Source organism: Schistocerca piceifrons, chromosome 2 (assembly GCF_021461385.2).
Source record: "Schistocerca piceifrons isolate TAMUIC-IGC-003096 chromosome 2, iqSchPice1.1, whole genome shotgun sequence".
Lineage (NCBI taxonomy): Eukaryota > Metazoa > Arthropoda > Insecta > Orthoptera > Acrididae > Schistocerca > Schistocerca piceifrons.
In genome coordinates, this window is record NC_060139.1 from 682,709,961 (window position 1) to 682,729,332 (window position 19,372).

The 19,372-nt window shown below is 40.3% G+C and overlaps 1 non-coding gene and 1 pseudogene across 1 annotated transcript; both read left to right on the forward strand.

Annotated features, from left to right (window-relative positions):
* Nucleotides 1-3,381: 3,381 nt before the first annotated feature.
* Trnas-cga lies at nt 3,382-3,458 on the forward strand. The gene has a single exon. It is a non-coding gene; the product is annotated as a tRNA-Ser (tRNA).
* A 2,124-nt stretch (nt 3,459-5,582) lies between these two features.
* On the forward strand, nt 5,583-5,700 carry LOC124778192 (annotated as a pseudogene).
* The last annotated feature ends 13,672 nt before the right edge of the window (nt 5,701-19,372 follow it).

Here is a 19,372-nt window from a genome sequence, read left to right on the forward strand (position 1 = left end):
GGCAAAGGTTTAATTTTAATTCTGTTTACTGTATTCAAGCCAATTTAATTGTGTTCTCTTGTATGAGCCTTGCTTTAAAAACTATATGGGGATACAGTGTAAGTTCTCTTCTGCTGTTGTTGTATTCTTGGTCAGTTATTAAGAAGACGTTTATGTTTAGCCCGGACCCCACTACGCCTAAATCATATGCCACAGAAATGATATACATTTATTACTGTCCAAACCTATACGGTGAAGTCAAATGAAAGTGATCAGCGCTTACGTTTGACATCAACATGCAACAACTATTCACAGAATGGTTCAAATGGCTCTAAGCACTATGGGACTTACCATCTGAGGTCATCAGTCCCCTAGACTTAGAACTACTTAAACCCAACAAACCAAAGGACATCATACACATCCATGCCTGAGGCAGGATTCGAACCTGCGACCGTAGCAGCAGCGTGGTTCCGGACTGAAGCGCCTAGAACCGCTCGGCCACAGCGGCCGGCTTTCTGGAAGGCACAGTGGATCAACACAAGTATACATCTCTCTTTGGGACCATGTTGATCCCTAAATGGGGTTTGTTTCTCCTTGGCGCGATGACATCTACCAAGAGGACAATGCAACATGTTACACATGTACGTGCGTCCTTCGAAGACCACAAGGATGAGTTTACCATACTGTCAGGGATGTGGAGCCTTGTCGACTCCACAGTCGAGGACTCAGGAGAGCTCTACATCCCTGTCAGTACCTTCTAGAATCTCACTGACTCTCTTCCTGAAGGTCTTGCAGTGGTCCGAGCTTCAAAATGTGGTTTTTAGGCTGATGACAGGTTGTCATATTAATGTGTATACAGTAATAAGCTAGAACATTATGACCACCAACCTAATAGCCGATATGTCCACTTTTGGCATGGATAACAGCAGCAAAGTGTTGTGATATGGAAGCAATGAGTCCTTGGTAGGTCGCTGGAGGGAGTTCTCCCCCATCTGCATACACAAGTCACCTAATTCTCTTGATTCTGGGGAGTGAGCGATAAACTCTGACGCTACGTTCAATCACATCCCAGATGTGAGTATTCAATGAACTGTGGATGGAGCTCGATCAACAGCCATTACATGCACTGATGAAAAATGATAGTGCATTGATAATGGCCAGTTTCTAGCTGAAATCTAGATCTGCCAATAAAATTTCAAAAGGACGACTGATAGCTGAAATCTATTATTTACAACATCCCAGATGTGTTCGATTAGGTTCTAATCTGGAGAGTTGGGGGGGGGGGGGGGGGCAGCATATTAATCGGAAGTCATCACTGTGTTCTTCCAACCGATCCTTCATACTTCTGGCCTTGTGACATGGCGCATTACCTCGTTGAAAAACGACACTGTACTCGGGAAACATGGTCCCCATGAAAGAGTATAAAGCGTCTACAACCAGTGCACGATAATCCTTGGCCATCGTGGTACCTTGCACGTGCTCTGCTGGACTCACAGATGTCCACGTAAATGTTCCCAAGAGTAGAATGGAGCGGCCACCAGCTTGTCTCCATCCTGCGGCACAGGTGGCAAGGAACTGTTGATCTGAAAGGCGACGGATTCGCGCCCTCCGATCGGCAAGATGAGGAAGGTATCAGAATTCTTCAGACCATGCAACGCTGTCCCGCTGTGCCAACGTCCAATGCCGATGGTCACGTGCCCACTTCAGTCGCAGTTGCTGAGGTCGTCGTGTTGTCGGCTGCGGAGGCCCATCGTTAGGAACATTCGGTGCCCTTTGTGTTCAGACACACTTGTCATTTATCCATCAGCAAGATCTGATGTTAGTTCCACCACAGTTCGCTGCCTATTCTGTTTTAAGAGTCTGGCCAGCCAACGACGTCTGACATCTGTAATGAGGCGTGACCGCCCAACCACTCGATGTCTGGCTTAATTTCGCCAAGTGTCGGAGACATTCATCACAGAATTCCTTGAACGCCCAACATGTCGTGGAGTTACCGAAACGATCTTGTCGAGCCTCCAGGCCATCACAGTCTGCCCTTGGTCAAACTCAGATAGATCGCCCCCAGTCTAAACAACAACAGCTCGCTTACTGATACCACATATACCGTGCAAGTGCCTAACTGGCAGTCATTCCTTGCCAGGTGGTGCTCGTATCGCCCAGACGGGTTTATATCGATAGTAGGTCGGTGGTCATAATGTTCTGACTGATCAGTGTATGTTCTACATATATGGAATATTTGAAAACCTGTGTAGAATTGAATTCATGGAATGGTGGTCAGACATGCATACGTTCTTTTAACCACGGTGGTTGGTCATGTGAGAACGTTGAGGAGGAAGCCAGCAAAGGAGTTTTATTTTTAAGACTCTTCTCGTCGTTGTTCTTCGAGGAGTAAAGTGTTATCGTGGGGTGTCGTTGGACTGTATAGAGCCATTTCAGGGCAACATTTGCAATTTAGTGAGCTAATATGTTGTGTCTTGTGGTCGTCAGTTCGAAGACTGGTTTAATGCAGCTCTCCCAGTTGCTCTATTCTGTGCAAGCCTCTTCATCCCTGAATAACCGTTGCATCTTACATCTCTCTGAATCTACTACTTTATTCATCTCTTGGTGTCTCTCAATGATTTTTACCCCCCCCCCCCCCCCCCCAACATTGCCCTCCAAAACTAAACTGATGACCTCTCGATATCTCAGACTGTGTTCTGTCAACCGATCCCTACTTCTAGTCCGGTTGTGTCACCAATACCATTTCTCCCTAATTCAGTTCACTACTACCTTATTAATTACGAGGTCTACCCACGTTATCTTCAGCATTCCTCTGTAGCTTCACATTTCAAAAGCTTCTAGTCTCTTTTTGTCCAAGCTGAATATTATTGACACGGAATATTTTTGTTGCCGAATGGGTTATGCAGAACGACTTGAGTGAACTGTTATATTTGAGGACTTTGTTCAGGTTAACAATCTGGTGTACGGCACAGATGCCTTTGGCACAAGTTAAAAGTTACTTTCTGTGATTGCACTGTCATTTCAAATCAAATTCTGTGTATAATGTTCGCTCCTGCATGGTCAACATTCAGTACAAACTGTTTCCTCGAGCTAAATAAAACTTACATTGAATATTAATTCTGCGTGGCAGACCGGGACTAGAACCAGGGAAGTTTGCCTTGTCTCGGTCCGGCACACAGTTTCAATCTGCCAGGAAGTTTCATATCAGCACACACTCCGCTGCAGAGTGAAAATCTCATTCTGGAAACATCCCCCAGGCTGTGGCTAATCCATGTCTCCGCAACATTCTTCCTATCAGGAGTGCTAGTTCTGCAAGGTTCGCAGGAGAGCTTCTGTAAAGTTTGGAAGGTAGGAGACGAGATACTGGCAGAAGTATAGTTGTGAGGAGGGGGCGTGAGTCGTGCTTGGATAGCTCAGTTGGTAGAGCACTTGCCCGCGAGAGGCAAAGGTCCCGAGTTCGAGTCTCGGTCCGGCACGCAGTTTTAATCTGCCAGGAAGTTTCATATCAGCGCACACTCCGCTGTAGGGTGAAAATCTTATTCTAATTCTGGACGACTTTCTGTTTGAAGTGTCTCCGTAATGCACTATCACAGGATATCAGATCGGGAATTAGATGGGGGTGGGGGAGGGGAGGGGAGGGGGGGCATTGCAGAGGGTGCCGGTAACACTGGTGATCGTATTCCAATGCATCTGTATCTGAACACATCGGTAGGGTATTCCCTTACACATATCGCAAAATAGGCTGACGCCCCATCTTGTTGGAACCAGATACGACCAAGAAGTCCAAAACCTCCCAATTCCGGTAAAACCAGTCACGTAGCATGGAGAGATACGTTTCCTAATTCACTGGCATGGCAGCATGAGTTTCAGTATTTTCTAAGAAATATGGGCCAACAAAATGCGTGGCACACATTGCAGCCCACATCATGACACGAGGTCTGTTCGTTTCAAACTCCTCAAAGAAGTGCGGGTGCTCCTTATTCCAGAAATAAACATGTCTATCTTTTTTAGTACGGTACACAGACATTGGTCTGAGAACATAACTATTCCACGTTTCGGAATTGTGTCGAACACTTCCAGAAACCGCGCGCAGGCTTCACGTCGATTCTCCAAGTCTTGGTCACTCAGTTCACTCCTAAACGAGGCTCTGAACTGTTTTAGGTTTACGTCTGTTGGCATATGTCGCCATAAAGCTGTTAATGGGACGGCCATTTCCCATGATCGCTTGCTTAGCGACTTCTCCGGCAGACGTCCCACTGATGTTGCAACTTCCGCACATGTGTCTGCTCTCCTTCTCGATCTTGAGCGTGGTCTGTCTTTTACGGAACCAGTTTTAAACAGCTTCTTTTCCCAGTGTAATATTGTTGGTTTCGATTGTGCAGTCATATTAAATCTAATGATGAAATTATGTCGAACTCTCTCAGTGTTTGCCGGCCGGAGTGGCCGAGTGGTTCTAGGCGCAACAGTCTGGAACCGCGCGACCGCTACGGTCGCAGGTTCGAATCCTGCCTCGGGCATGGATGTGTTTGATGTCCTTAGGCTAGTTCGGTTTAAGTAGTTCTAAGTTCTAGGGGACTGATGACCACAGCAGTTAAGTCCCATAGTGCTCAGAGCCATTTGAACCATTTGAATCTCTCAGTGTTTTCCCTGTGTCAGGTCGTTCATAAACCCTGGTACTCATGACGATTCGTTGTTCCAGGGTGTAATTCGACTCATCAACCATTCTTCTCACAAATCAATACCATCTGTGAGAAGAAAAGCAATTAGTACACAGTCGGATGTGGGGTAAAGGGACTCTTGGTACAGACTCTACAATTCTGATGTACAGTAGCTGTTGCATTACGAAATGCTACGGGGAGTAACATAATAATGCCTTTACTGTGAGATAAGGATATTATGGTTACATCTGGTACACATGTTAATTTTTTGACTGTGGATACCCTTCCAAATACTCACTTTTCGTTTATCTCGAAGTTAATTTATAAAAAGCAGTTATGACGAAGTGTCTAACTTCAAAGACGGATTTAGACACTACTACCTTGTATAAAGCAGTAGTCTGTTTGCCTTTATGTACATTCAAGTTGAATATTGGCCAGTAACACGCTTCTTAAATATTTTTCAGATCTGAAGATGGCAATTTAGTTTGCTGAAACTTTGTACAAATGTTCGCGATCTTGGATAATAGAGTATTCCCACAAGGAGACTACAGAATCCATAATTATGCAGGTAGATCTCTTTTATAGAACAGAAAATGTCAGGTGATAGCAATATTTCCTAGTCCTCAAACAGAAGGGGTGAAGATGCGATACAGTGAAGGAATACAGTAGGCACCGCAGAAGCTAAACACCCTAGAAAAGAAAGATTTCGAGGATGCTTTTAAAAAGTGGCAGAAGCTTTGAGATCGGTGCATTTATTCCCAAGGGAACTATTTTGAAGGTGACGGTGTAGATCCCCAGAAGGTAATAATTTTAATCAAAATAATTTGGGAACTTTAGTGTACCACATCGTAAATTTCTGGGCGTTATAGTGAAATGAGCGGTACTAAATGAAAAAATCGGAACAGAAGAGAATTTAAGAATTTGAATCTTGCTATTACGGAAAGAGGCAACGGCCTTGCCGCAGTGGATACACCGGTTCCCGTCAGATTACCGAGTTTAAGCGCTGTCGGGCGTGGTCGGCACTTGGATGGGTGACCATTCGGGTCGCCATGTGCTGTTGCCATTTTTCGGGGTGCACTCAGCCTCGTGATGCCAACTGAGGAGCTACTCGACCGAATAGTGGCGGCTACGGTCAAAGAAAACCATCATAACGACCGGGAGAGCGGTGTGCTGACCACACGCCCCTCCTGTCCGCATCCTCATCTGAGGATGACACGGCGGTCGGATGGTCCCGATGGGCCACTTGTGGCCTGAAGACGGAGTGCTTTTATTACGGAAAGAGTCTGAGAGTTAAGTGATGTGATAAGAAGTGAGGATATCCACTAAATGGACAAGGAAAAGAATATGAAGAAATCGCTGGCTAGAAGAGGGATGGGATGATAGCACATGATTGGAGACACCAGAAAATAGCTTTTATAACACCAGTGGGAGGCGTAGAAGGCAAAAACTGTCGGGGAAAACAGGGATTATAATAAATCTAAGAAATAAGTGAAGACATTTAGTACTGGTCTGAGATGCAGAGGTCGGCGAGAGAGAGCCGATCGTGACGGGCCACCGTATCATACCAGTCAGAAGCTCATGAAGCGAAACGTTAGAAAACACACAGTTGAAGATGGAATTTGTATTTTCAGAATGGATTATGTTTTTAGGTGAACTTATTGATAACGCGCAGCTATTGGGAAGTTTTTTCCTTCAACCGCGAAGCGAATATTTTATCACTGTCTATGAATGATTTTTCGTAGGGAAATACCTACAGGTTGTTCAACTATCCTAGAAGAACACCGTATAACATTTGTGTCTTCATTGATTCCCTTCTAGAATTCGCTTGCCCAGCCAGAAGTAGGAGGCTCTACTGTTTAACGCAAAATCCGAACTACACTGTAACGCGGATTTTTTCAAAACAAGAAACATTAGTTGCTAAAGTGCGTTTTTCATTGAATAATTTATCAACATCTTATGTAATAGTTCTGTGCAGCTTTCAGAAACTTAAAGAATACGACTCTGAGAACAAGAAAATCTTATGTAGAAATTTCATCATTGAGGATGGAATTTTCGATACTTTCTGATTGTAATTTGGTTGACAAGTACATCACAGTATCATTGGCTTACCTCTTGACGTTCTAATTATAAATGCCGTGTCGAAATGTTTCGATGACAACATGTCGTTCAGACACGTCTGATATTTAACGTTTACTTTTGATCTTTGCACTTGAATAGTTCTACAGCTGAAATCCCGATAATGACATCAATAAATAACGAAAACGTACTGTCAAATAGTGTCAATGATTTCATATAAAACTATGTTATAATTGACGCCCCAACAAGGGAAAAACGTATGACGTTTACATGTTCTATAGCGAATGGAATTACCACATATAAACACCAGGCAATGAAAAAGTCGAGTGGATGTTTTAAATTAACACAGTTAAAGTACGGTATACAGTGGATAGGAACTTCAGATATTGTCGGATCAGTTATATACCGTAGGCTATTAAGTGTAACATAGATGGTCAATACAATACTGCCACAATTAATCTTATCCGCAGTAAAGGCGACGTGGAAGAAACAAATCATGTGCGAATGCACAGTTCATGATCATTTTCACAACGACTAAATTAGATATGACGCGAACTGGAGCGACTTTGTCACATTGAATTTGCTGACTGGACACATAAACATGATGTAAAACTCTGATATCTTGATAACGCCTCCCTCACGTAACACATCAGACTGTTACTCTTCTTAGAATCTGCAAAACATTTCGTACTCCATACAAATTAGTAACGTTCAGAACAACAAGTTAACAACAACGAATACAACAAAATAGTGAAGCTGTTAGAAAATAACGATGACAGTTTTAATTTGATTATTGCCATTTTGGTTAACTAAGGTTTGCTCAAAACCTTTTCTAATTCTCTGCAGTCCACTTAGCGATTTAAATTACAGTAAAATAATGGTTTGAACTTTTATGAATATATGAAATAAATTCGCAGTTATGGATATAAACAACGATCAGTTGTATAATGAAATGATGACAATGAAAATTTGTGCGAGACCGGGACACGATCCCGGATTTTCCGCTTATCATAAGCGGTCGCTTTACCATTTTTTGTCTTTCTTTTCTTTGTTTTTTTTTCCTTGTCCTTCGGTCCTGGCTGATGTCACATGACGCCTGTTCAAGCTGATCGTTGAATATTTCACTCAATTTTTCTTTTTATTACAGAGGATCGGCTATTTTACCGCTAGGCTGTCCGAGTACTACTCACAGCTAGAACAATAACTTTCATATGTCGTTAACCATGTGTCTACAACGTGACTCGTACATTGATTATGTATACTCCCGTACAGGGGAGACATTATAAGTGAAAGTCGCTTGCCCTGTTTCGGCGGATAACTACGATATTGCAGTGTCTGCGTTGTCCAGAAGTAAAGTGCAAGGTTCCTTCGGTTGCAGTGCCTATATTTTTCGGACGTAAATGCATGTCTGGAGTGAAGAACGTCTAACACATGAAAAAAAATGAAACGAAAAAAAATGGGGCAAGATATTAGCACTTGTGTTAAGAGGTCAGCGAATAACTGTAGGAAACTGTAGAGGGTAAAAACAGACTGAAATACATCCATCAAATGAGGAAAAAGGGTGCAAATGAAACTCTGAGGTAAACAGGTTGGCACTAGACGAGAGTTAATGGCGGGCCTTATCAAAGCACTCAGAAAACTGATGATTCAAAACAGAAAAAAAGTCACAAAATCAATCGACATACGCTCTTCCAGTCTCATTCTTTCTTAACTGAGGAAGCTTCCTATTCAGGCGGCGAAATCTGAGTTACGTTTAACATTTTCAAGACTTTTTCTATCATCAGTGAAACTTAACTTTTAAATAACTTCAAAAGTAACGATATATGACACACTTACGAATAATTTATATTTTATCAGCATACTGTAACACTCATTTTAGTGAAGAGTGGAATACTGTGCTGCTGCCATCCTACCCTCGATCGTTAGAGATAAAATTACATTGTAAGAAATTAAACGAAGTTTAAAATTTAATACAACACACTAGTACAGGTTTTGGCAGTGCGGAATCGCAGGCTGCCGCACTTATCCTACTGCAGCAGATATTGTCAAGTGTCAGCTTTGTTCTGTTTGCTTCTTTTTGTTTCGTTTAGGTCATGGCCATATTTTGGCTTCAACGTTTTAACTGGCAAACGAGGGGAGTAAAACATGGCCATGTAGGTTGTCGTGTTCAAGCACCGGGAGATGTTTTACACGCCATTATGCAGCTGCTGCCGCACGTGTCATGCTGGCAGTAAAGATTGCCGATACAGGAGCGGAGCGCCACACGTGGGCGTGACGAAAACCGTCAGCTGCAGGACGCGTGTCGTGAAAGTTGTGTGTCATAAAATTCATACGTAAGGATCTCAGTGACAGCATTTTTCAATAACGATCGGTTGTAGAAGTTGATATCGAAATGGCTAACAAAAATGAATAATTCTTGGAATTAACAAGCTGTTAGAAGAAGAACAATTGTATAATGATAAGTTCATTACAGACGGTCGAAACTACACACCCAAATTCAAATCCGGGAGTGGAGTTGTTATTTTAAGCATCGGAAATATATTCGCCGTAAGTCTGGATCGTAAGGATATATTTCAAAAATGGCCCTGAGCACTATGGGACTCAACTGCTGAGGTCATTAGTCCCCCAGAACTTAGAACTAGTTAAACCTAACTAACCTAAGGACATCACAAACATCCATGCCCGAGGCAGGATTCGAACCTGCGACCGTTGCGGTCTTGCGGTTCCAGACTGCAGCGCCTTTAACCGCACGGCCACTGCGGCCGGCGGATATATTTCCTTATGAACATAATGTCCAATTTCTAAGTTAGGGTATGGTCGAAAGTCCACGTCCAGTACACTCACGAACGATTGAATTAGAGATGCGAAGTGATTAGGTAAGCATCACATGGCTAGAATATGACTTCTTGGTTTACAGACCACGTCACAACCGAGTTAAAATTCAAGCTTTCTAAAATAATCAAATTCATTATTGCCCGGAGATAAACTTCCAGAATACTAAAATCCTCTTTCGCTCATCAATTTACTGGCCCTCTAAAATAAAAGAAGAGACGGAAATGCCCCAATAATTAACACAGAAGAGACAAAGAAACTGGTACACCTGCCTAATATCGTGTAGGGCCCCCACGAGCACGTAGAAGTGCCACTACACTACATGGCATGGACTCTACTAAGGTCTGAAGTAGTGGTGGAGGGAAGTGAAACCATGAATCCTGAAGGGCTATCTACAAATCCGTAAGAGTACGAGGGGGTGGAGATCTCTTTTGAACAGTACGTTGCAAGGTACCCCAGATACGTTCAGTAATGTTCATGTCTGGAAGTTTGGTGGCCAGCGGAAGTGTTTAAACTCAGAAGAGTGTTCCTGGAGACACTCTATAGCAATTGTGGACGCGTGGAATTGCCCAAGTCCGTCGGAATGCACAAACGACATGAATGGATGCAGGTGATCGGACAGGATGCTTATGTGCGTGTCACCTGTGAGGCACGTATCTAGACGTACCATGGGCCCCATATCACTCCAACTCCACACGCCCCGCACCATTAAAGAGCGACCACCCGTTTGAACAGCCCCCTGCTGACATGCAGCATCCGTGGATTCAAAAAATGGTTCAAATGGCTCTGAGCACGATGCGACTTAACTTCTGAGGTCATCAGTCGCCTAGAACTTAGAACTAATTAAACCTAACTAAGGACATCACACACATCCATGCCCGAGGCAGGATTCGAACCTGCTACCGTAGCGGTCACGCGGTTCCAGACTGAAGCGCTTTTAACCGCACGGCCACACCGGCCGGCTCCATGGATTCAAGAGGTTTTCTCCATACCCGTACACGTCCATCCGCTCGATATAATTTGAAACCAGACTTGTCCGACCAGGTCACACGTTTTCAGTCATCGACAGTCCAACGTCGGTGTTGACAGGTCGAGGCAAGGCGTCAAGCTTTGTGTCGCGCAGCCATAAAGGGTACACGAACCCATATTGATGATGTTTATTTTAATGATTCGCACGCTGACACTTGTTGATGGCCCAGCATTGAAATCTGCACCAGTTTGCGGAATAGTTGCACTTCTACAACGTTGAACAATTCTCTTCAGTCGTTGTTGGTCCCGTTCTTGCAGGATCTTTTTCCGGCCGCATCGCTTTTGGGGATTTGATGTTTTACCGGTTCCTGATATTCACGGTGCACTCGTGAAATGGTCGTACGGGAAAATTCCCACTTCATGGCTACCCCGGAGATGCTGTGTCCCATCGCTTGTGCGGCGACTATGATACCACGTTCAGACTCACTTAAATCTTGATAACCTGCCATTGTAGCAGCAGTAACCGATCTAACAACTGCGCCAGACACTTGTTGTCTTACACAGACGTTGCCGACCGCAGCGCCGTCTTCTGCCTGTTTACGTATCTCTGTACTTGGAAACGCAGACCTCTGCCAGTTTCTTTGGCGCTTCAGTGTAAGTAGATAAAGTGGTTTTTCACAGTGTTACTAGGAGATGAGCACTTGAGGCGATGTCTCTTCAAAGAAACAAAACAAAAAAAAAGTAAGTCTTAAGGAGACATATGTTCTTCGGAGATGCCTTCTCCTTCAGCACTTTCTTCAGCCCTTTAACTGGTGACGGATGGTGGAGGGATTTCTCGTAGTTGCTCATTCGAATTGCGCTCTCCACATGTCATCCGACCAATAGCAAACCTGAACGCTACAATAAAGGTGACAGACTTTGCTTGCGGAAGACAGTCATCTCCTTATAAAAAAGATGGTGATTATCTTCAAAAGCTCCTGATTAACTCAGATCAGACGTGATGTGCACACGGACAAGATTTGATACATTTCTTGATGCAATAATTTAGCAACAGCAGTATGTATTGTAGAAATTTATTTTATGAACTTCTTATGTGCTAACAGTTTCGGCATTACATTGATGCCATCTTCAGGCCCTACACGTCATAGTCGTAAAATCGCTATACACGGAAGGAGCCATATTACTGGATCTGTGAATAAAATCTTTATGCAACAGCTCTTGGTGGCCACCAAGAGTGGTAGACTCTTGAAGATAGACGGAAACTATCGCGCAAAGAATACTAAAAGGGATCAAGAAATGGAATTAAATGGTGGCTCTAGCCTCGGAATATACTCATACTACAACACTTTACGTATCGCTCCGTAGGCATCGTGAGTACAAAATTAGATTAATTACAGCTCGCACCGAGGCATTTAAACAGTCATTATTACCGTGCGCTATCTGTGAATGGAACGGGAAAGAATCAGAATACCTGAGTAGAGTTGGGTGTAACCTCTGTTGCTGTTTGACCCAACCGCCATGCGTAACACCGTGTTGATGCCGGCTGCGACGGTACCTAACGGCTGCTGCTAGTATAATTGCTCTTCTAAACAGTATTCCATACCAACTACGTCTTTACCCGTGGTTTGTCGTACTTTAGGCACTTGGGCTATGCACAGCTCTGCTTGATGTTAATAGCTCGATGTATCCATGGAGTCTAGCCGTGCAGCTAATTTGCTGTAAATAATAGTTGTAACAGTGATCCTGCGGTCAAACAGTCTATCCATTGGCTAGAATTGCCAGTCAATAAAATATAAAATAAAAGTTAAATGAATAATTTAGTAACACGGACTCTATTAAAACGTTTGTAATTGATGTAGACGTTAGAGAATTAAATTGAATAATGTTTATTCAAGAAAGGACATCTCAGATAAGTGGGAAGTGGTCCTACGATATGCAGTTAAAGTACAGACAAAAAATAATCTTATAAAATGCATAAATTGATGGTGATAGAGTTACAAGAACGGCAGCAAAGTCCCCAAACTAAATAATCAAAGATATGCATAAACTTAAAATAGATCAGAGTTCAACATGATGATCTACAAATTGACACATTCGAAATGACGAGTAGAAAATTATATTATGTCTGTCCTCAGCTCCGTAATACAAGCGGGAAAAGTCAGAATCTTACTCTGAAGCACATTCAGACCTCTAGAAATACAAAATACTATGAGAATTTAAAGTACGGTAGTGGTTATTCACGTCACAGAACCTATCACTCACGCCATCGATAATCACAATACCACAGGCAGTTGTGCTGTCTTCCAGAATGAACGTCCAAGGGTCCAGAATCGCTCCCTTGAGCTCTTCGCTCGAAAACCACCAGTCTCCACTTGATTCCCTTGACTTCGATACTGTTTGCATTTCCATTGGCTGTAGGCTGTCTTAAGTTTTACGGTCTTAATTTGAATGAACATGACCACTTCCTGGACTTAATTAATATATTACAACAATATTTAAATAAAGAAATGTTATAAATTTTCCGTCATTCTTAGATCGTTCACAATAATTAAAAATAAAGATTTGTTCATAAACAAAAAAGCTAGAATTCTTGCGCAAGTGCGCTCAAGTTACATGACAACGAACGGCCGTTAAATATTGTTTCATCATTATGTATTTCTTCTTAAGAGAAGTGTCTGTTAACATGTACGATGACCAGTTTTAAATTAGAACAGTTTTTTTGCACTCAACATTCAAATAAAATTGTTGGAAAAATAGTAAACTGTTCATTACATAACTACACAATTACGACAATGTATGAGGTATTCATGCTGTATTCGTCCGCTGTGTAATTGGGGAGAATGGAATGTTCTGACAAACATTTTCACTAAAAAAAGCTATGAAGACGCCGTAAGTCAGTAAATAAAATGGATACAGATGAAAGGCTATCACTCAAGCTGTCTTATGAGACATCGTTTTCTGAAACTGCATGAAATGTTGGGAAGTTATTAATTGAGACGTTCACTGTGAATGTTTAGCCACTGGCAAACGTTAACTTCTGTAGCTTTAAAGATATTGAAAATTTTACAGTCTTGAACATGGCTGTCTTTCAGTAACCATATATAAGTTTCGATGGAGGAATAACACAGCCAGTCGGTTGCAAATAGTTGTTCAAAACATTTACCTACGTTTCGACACGTGTAACGATATCTTCCTCAGAATGAAAATTTAAAGGTCCTATAAAACAATGCATAGAAAAATAAATTTGTCAGAAACATTTGCCAAGACGCAACATGTCAAGGTAGAAAGGTTAACTACTTAAAGTTACACTGGGAGAAGGCAATAGTCAAAGTATAGAGCAGAAATGCTCAAGTAAAAAATTTGACATTAAGAACGTTCCAGTCTTTGGAACATACATCTTGCAAGAAACTTCAGATTGAGCGGCCCACTGGCTCACATTGTTGCTACGAAAACAGGAAACAAATTGTGTCGCCTATTGGCCTCAGACAGTAACATATGCCCATTTGAGACATTATAACAGAAATAATCGAATTACAGAACAGCTGACTACAAAAAAAAATAACTAAATTCAAATGATGTAGCTTTAAGTCATCGAAAAAATTTTTGCTGCGTGATTGTGTTCGTTGGCCATCGTTCTTAGAAATATGCTTGAAAATTTCAGACCTTCGAGTAACACTTCAATTAATCCGTCCTTTTTCTTGCATAAAGCACTAATTTTATGGGAAATAAGTTTTTGAACTAGATAATGAAAAGTTTTTGGATCCTTCATGCACTGTCTGATGTTGAGATATGAGTAAATGTAATTTGGTTAGAGTCCATTTTCTTCGCAGCGATTATTAAAATTAATACCCATAACTGTGTTTTAATTTTCTTATTATGTCTTTATATTTTGATATAGTCTTAGGTACCACGGTGGCAGAAACAGACCTACGTTTTCTATCTTGTGCTCAATAAAATTTTTCGCATAAATTTTAATTTTCAAATTGATGCATTTTGGGATTTTATTAATGACAAGAGGGATAATCATAAGAATTGTATTGCTAAAAGACAAGAGAAGAAACTAACAAAACTTAAAAGTTTTTTCCCCGCACAAAGCCTGTTATTAGTATTATTCAAAGGTCTGAGCATAAATTTTTTAACAGGATTCTGAATAAGACTGACATAGATTTCACACCATAAGAAACTGCCTTGTTGGGAAAAGGGCTTAAATACAATGAAATACCTAACCTGTCAGACGAAAATTTTGTGGGAAGTATGAAGGTAGATCTTAAAATAGGCCTCTATAGCTTGAAAATGTATGCTTCTGGACAAAAAAAGTAGCTAATGATGTGTGTAATATTTTTGAGAAACATGCCATTCAAAACTCCTCTCAATACGATTGTGATAAAAAACATTAAAAGTATTAATGTCAAGCTAAAAGAAAACAATGCCTTTATAAATAAATCTGACGAAGGTAATGCTGTAATCGTTGCCACTCAGAACAGGTATATGTCTAAAACATTACAACTTATTAAGAGAACAATGTTTCGGAGCTAGATGAGGATCCGACCGTCACGACCACAAAAGAAATTAGACTTGCCATTTGCTTAAACCTTACCGTACGAAACAGCTTATTAATATAAATCCACAGGCCTCAAAATCTGGTTCCCAGTTTAAGATACATAAAATTCACCATCAGATACGTCCGATTGTGAACAGTATGGAGAGTGCACATCACAAGTTAGCAAGGTTTCTTCACGATAAAATAAAAAAGTTCTTTGTTTTTCGAAATAATAATTCGGCATAAATAGGCAAAATATAGTCAGTAAAATCAAAGATTTGAAATGTGATCAGGATGCTAAACTGTTCCAGTCTCAAGGGGCTTTCTTCTTTACGTATTTTGGGCTGGATTATGAGTATATGTTCTACTGAATTTTTGCGCTATGTTTTTGCTCTGTGTCTGTAAGAGCGAAAGGTTTCGAAATTTTTCATGTTTTTTTTTCAGCTTCATTTGGAATCCAATAGTCGATCAGAATTTAAGTTTCCAATATTATTTTTTTTACTTCACCACTGCGTTATTAATATATTCCTGTACATCCAAGACCACTACAGTGTTACTTGTGCTTGCTTTTGTAGCTATTGCCCGCTTTCATACAGTTTTTTTCTGCTTTGAATTTAATTGTTAAACCCTGTTTTTCATTTTCCTCTTTATTCTTCTAGTTTTGTTGTGTCTAATGAAGCCATTTACTATGTTTACTATCAGTTCTTTGATTTATTTTTGTATTTATATTTCTATCTGTGTTTTTTCTTTCTGTACTACATTATGTTCTGGGTCTGTGCCTGACATCAGAATTTCATAATTTGTTCTAGTTAATGTTGTATTTAAGACCTTTCTCTAACAAATATGTTTATGCTTCATTCAACTGTATGACAGTAAAATTCATCAGTCTTGTGCAAAATCAGTGTTGAATGTCTTAGCTGCGTGTTGTGTTTAGTTATTCTGTAATGAACGCATTTAGTTTCTTATTTTCCCTGTTTTCTGCTCTTCTGTTGATATATTCTTTGATATCTGTTCCATCAGACTGTAGACTTGTTCATATACGTTCTATAGGTGCCAATTGAATTTTTTTCATACTTCAAGTTGTTTTTCCATATTGTTGCTTATTATCACTGTTCAACCAAGAGCTCTGTGCTCCTAACTTAGCTTGTGGGCTGATTTACAGTCACTATTAAACTTTGCATAAATGTAATTTGGAATCGAGTGATACTGGTTACACTTTTTTTCATTTCAAATTGTTTATTTTGGTGTAGAATTAGATGAGTTTCGTCTTCTATTTGTTGACGGTTATTAATTGGTTCATGTGAAATGATGTGTTACGTACTGGTCTCTTCTCGTTAAGGTATTGGTCTTATTGAAACAGATTTTTAAGTTCCTTTAAATTAACATCATTTCTCTAGCTGAAAGCTTTTACTGTCGAGTTTTAAAAACTTTGTTTGAGTTTAGTGGACCTTTATATTTGCATGTAAGGTTCATTGTTTGTTTTAATTATGGAATTTTTTATTAATAAATCAATTTGTGTGCTATAAATAGTGAATGACCATCCAAAACCCTGAGGTCCAGTCCTTCCACTAAAATCCTTATTGGCGACAATGGGGAGCCGAGGTTTCCCCATTACAACAGTCAACTGATAGAGTCGTTTCTCAATTTTTGAACCACATAAATAGTGTTTTTAACATTTTAGAGCTGGGAAGCTTCTCTCAATTAAGGCCGTATATAACCGCACTTCGTCGATTTGCTGTGCGGCAAAAGTCTGTCCCATATAAATTAACAATAGTCAATTTTCTTGCAGTTTAACAGAATTGTCCTGTTCCCTTCCGTAGCATATCACACAGAAATGCCAGCTATATAGCACGCCGCAGCTACGTAGACTTATTCAGAGCGCAGAAAACAAGACAAGAGAACTAACAACACCCGCGCATGGTTTATACAGTAAAATTTAGCAACAAATGTAGCTGCGTTAAGCCCTCTTTGGTTTCCCTGAAGCGCTAATTTGCTGCTGGCGTTATTCTGATGATTATGTATCGATAATTGTATATCGATAATTATATACCGAAAATTTTAATTAAAACTTTTTCAACGCTATTAATTATTTCCGATATTATCGATCACCTCTCCCCTATATGAGAATAAGCCTGATAATGTTGTTCTCAATTAAAAGAGCGGTTATAAGTATATGCAGAAATAGTTAAAAGAATTTCAAAGAGTTATGGTGTTTCGCAGTATGCAGTCTAGATTCCATTTCACAATAAACTCCAACAAATTTATGAACCATTCCTCAGGAAATAAATCCAATAATAATTAGTTGTAACATTAAACAGGGAGAAACAAAAAATCCATAGTAGTCTTACAGTGATTGTAATGAAAGTTAAAACCAACAATATTTGTTTTCATCCAAATGGTAAATATTTAAAAGTTACATAAATAATAAGTATGGGATCATCTTGCAACTAGCCCATCAATTTTTCCAAAATTTTAAAATGAATTCTTCTAAATTTTGTTTCCAAGTTGACTATAGCATATGCTTAGAACGTTTAGTTACAAGTTCATCCATATGTCGGCCGTGAATGATGCTTTCGCATATGCTTTTAAATCCGTCACGCAATTTGAACTTCTTCCCTCACCTTTTCGTCTGGGTATACCATCTTCTTGAAAAGTGGTACAAGGCACTGCGATATAAGGGTTCCCCCAAAACGAAATGCAGAAATCCAAAGACATTTCTTTACTTCCCCATATAAAGCACAAGTTCTCCTGGTTGACTCGAAAAACGGTAGTAAGACAATTCAGAGTGAGGAAAAAAATTCTACGGTCTTTGACACAACTTGCGATAGCGCTGAATTCTGTCGATCAGCAGCCCTAACAATAGCTCCATTGTAATTCTTAGTATCTTCATGATTTTTAAAACCCTTTCATGGATTTGACCAAAAGCTGAGACGTAGTGAAGAACTGAGGAGACCTGAATGTAAATACACACGTCAGATATTTCATCCAGAATAACTGACAAAATTCTGTTAAGTATCCATTTTCTTATTTTGTTCATGAGTGTGCTTAAAACAAAATCATTCAGATTATTCCGTATTAGATTTGACACTCCAGTAAACACCTGAAATGTAATAAATATTGTTTTAGTTTTTCAGCATATTGATTGAGAAGCAGTGAGTTTACCATTGTGGAGTTGGATGTGAAAACCATGTATGTAAGATTGCTAGTTGCACTACCTGCTTCAGCCATAGATCTGCCGTATTGCATTATGTTCTTCTCTCGATAGAAATTGGGGCACGTGGGTATTAGTCATTTGCCTTAACCATGAGTGTGTTCTGAGTAGCGCCAGGCAAAACATTACAAACTTCGCTTCTAATATCACACCAAGGTCCACGGTTGCTTCACGGTGGGACCTGTCGATGATGGCTGGATGTAGCAGGTAGCCATGTTTCTCAGAGCTCAATCGGGCGCTTACAAACCGTAGTAACTCGGAATTTTGCTGAGAATCATAAAAATCGAGAGCGCTAATCCAATAATGAGCTATAATATCGCATTTGTAAACCCATTAAGAAATGCTATTAAGCTTTAATTTTTACATTAGTTTTTGCTTTTTTTCAGTTTATGCTGAGTGAGTAGTGCATATTTGCATCCAAAGAATGCACGCCATAGATTTCTTTTCTAAATGGATGCTTAGTAGAGTGAGTCATCACTTAAAAACTACTAAAACGTTAGTTGACTCAAGCTAGATTTTCGCACCCATTGTTCCCTGTACATTATTTGGAATAACCGATGGTGCCCCCACATTTCAGACAACACAATCATCATAATTCAACTCGTTTGCCTTCGAATACGGTGGCTTAATAGCCCAAAACTGTAGTAAATAGTAAGTAAACAAACAGTTCTACGTTTTATTCACAAACGCTGAAGACGCACTTTCAAATGTAGCTAAAAAACTGGTTATTGATTTAGCTGTAGAAATGGCTGTAACGCCGAATCTCTTTTGCTCATAAAACTCAAAAATACGAAACAAAGCCCACTAGAGCCTTGTGCTGTCACATGTTGGCGACATCCACAAGGTAAACATGTTAATTTGTTAATTACCAAATTGCGTTTATTCTATTTCCCTGTTCTTTAGTTGCATCTTCATCAATGGGTGTTTCTGTTAGATAGATAACCTGTAAGTCTATTTTCATAAACAGCTGTTAAACTTTCTTGTTATAGGAGATACACCTGATACACTTCTTCATTTTGTCGTTTGTATTCTGGGTTATTTTCCCTCCATTTTGTGACTATTCTAATTTTTCATTGCGTACTTTCAAGACTGGTTAACAATAATTTA